This window comes from Gymnoscopelus microlampas, assembly GCF_963454915.1.
Source record: "Gymnoscopelus microlampas genome assembly, chromosome: 1".
Lineage (NCBI taxonomy): Eukaryota > Metazoa > Chordata > Actinopteri > Myctophiformes > Myctophidae > Gymnoscopelus > Gymnoscopelus microlampas.
Window position 1 is genome coordinate 14,885,012 of NC_139962.1, and position 2,380 is coordinate 14,887,391.

At 46.8% G+C, this 2,380-nt stretch overlaps 1 pseudogene across 1 annotated transcript; it reads right to left on the reverse strand.

Annotated features, from left to right (window-relative positions):
• Positions 1-1,982: 1,982 nt before the first annotated feature.
• Positions 1,983-2,380, reverse strand: LOC311063558 (multifunctional methyltransferase subunit TRM112-like protein; annotated as a pseudogene). Its single transcript has one exon. The product of its transcript is annotated as a multifunctional methyltransferase subunit TRM112-like protein (transcript).

Here is a 2,380-nt window from a genome sequence, read left to right on the forward strand (position 1 = left end):
CGCCTTGTCGGGATGGATCTCAGTCCCATTCTGTTAACCGCTGACTTCACTAGAGCGTCAAGTCTGGAGAAACGTAGAATCACTGTAGATATCAATCTCAAGTGATGTTGTGAAATGTGGTCAAGGCTTGGACACAATACAGTACACATGAACCAACCCAAAAGCATGTGGGTACCAGTAGAGACACGCACGCACGCACACACACACACACACACACACACACACACACACACACACACACACACACAGACACACACACACACACACACACACACACAGACACACGCACGTACGCACGCACGCACGCACGCACGCACGCACGCACGCACGCACGCACGCACGCACGCACGCACGCACGCACGCACGCACGCACGCACGCACGCACGCACGCACGCACGCACGCACACACACACACACACACACACACACACACACACACACACACACACACACACACACACACACACACACACACAAAAGGGCCAGTGACTATGGCTGTCTATCCACACTATGATGAGGATGCCTCCCTCCCATTTAAATGCCCTGTGCCTTTCCCAGAACTGCACTTCTGTTGTCATTAAACTTTCAAACCACTTAGAGATAGATAAGATACATCAAAGAACTCTGTGCGAGGACCTTGGTTCCATGCAATGGAAAGTTACTATTTGTGACCCCAGCCCTCAGTGGAAAATCTCATATGCTCTATGGTAGTGATGTAAACAAAGTAGATCCTAATGGATGAGTGTTAGGGCTTCTCGTTGATCCACATGATGCTCCTATAGACTCTCTTCCACCTCGTACAGAGGAGCCACTGAGGGCAGCCAAGAGGTCAGACATGCATACAAGTGACATCAGGCTGTCTATCAGCGGCTTTCTGTGAACAGTGGCGTGCACAGACATTTTGAGGGGCAGGTGCTCAAGTAAAAAAAAAAGGGCACCTTGCGCGGCGCGCGGAACCGCCGGCTGCCTTAGTAGTGTGAGATTTATAGAAGAAAATTGCAACGCACATTTTGGGGAATTGTTAATATATTAGAAGCTTTTAATCCAGAATTGATCGATGTCACCATGGGCTACATACTGTAAACCAGGGGTCTTCAACGTCACCTATACCTCTTTGCCAAAAATAGCCGATCTACAAGCCCACACGCTGCGAGGCGTTGTGGGCTTGTAGATCGGCTATTTTTGGCTAAAGTTCTCTTCAGAAAAGGGATGCTAGGTTTCGAGTGGTTATGGTAAAAAGAAAAATCATATCACATAAAGATTTGGCGGACCCCCTGTAGTAACTCTGAGGACCCCCTAGGGGTCCCGGACCCCCTGTTGAAGACCCCTGCTGTAAACTGAAAAAAAAAACTTTTTTTCTTTTTTTTTTCAAAAGGGCACTTCTGGTCAAAAGGGCAGGTGCTCTAGCAACACCTAGAGTCTATCTGTGCACGTCCCTGTCTGTGAAACATACAGTATACAGTACATGTAGCCTTCATGCAATGCATATCACATTGCACTGGCCCTCCACACTGAAGAGCAAGGGTGAAAAAGAATATTTGGTTTTCTCTATTACGCTGCAGAATTCTGAGTGTCATTCTTTTTTTTTAACATAGTGAATGCAGTTTTGTATTAAAAAAAAAGAAACCCCACTGGTCACAAAGAATAGAAGAATAAAAAAAAAAGAATAAATAGAAAACAAAACCACCACTAAGAGCTGGTCGTTCCACTACGCGTCATTTCTCTTTTTCCCAGCAGCAGCGCCGGCCACCAAACATCTCAGACATCCTAACTTCAAACAATTGAACATTACTGCACATTTTCTCACAATACACACTTTTTTGAAATCCCGCAGTCCCATTATGACTTCTGGTTAAGAATGAGGCAAGCAAGGAGTATGTGAGAACTGGTGATGATGTGTATACACAGTGCACTAGAGGTAAGGGACCACCTTTGAGTAAATCCTAAAAAAAGAAATTTTATACATGTATTTGGGCTTCTTTCTACACCTCATCCTCGTTCAGCAACATGTTGGGGACCCCTCTGGAAATGGGGAATTCACATCCATGATCAGGGCACTGCAGGGCACTCCAGACACCCCTCGATAACCTCCACCTCAAGCACCCTGTGAACTTTCTTCAAGAACTCGTCATTTTTCTCACAGTCTGGTATCAGGTCAGTAGGCAGGTCTGGTAGTTGATCCAGCTCCCCAGCTGCTTGCACCAGAGCGCGCCACTCCTGCTTGGGGATCATATACGACTGACAAACTGTGGGTTGAACTCCACCTCGTTCACCTTCACCTCTGTAGCCTTGATAACCAGAGGGTAGCCTTTGGTAACTCCCTTCGCGTGAGACGTCAGCATGTTGTGCGTCAGTAGTTTCATCTTTAAACCGATAGATA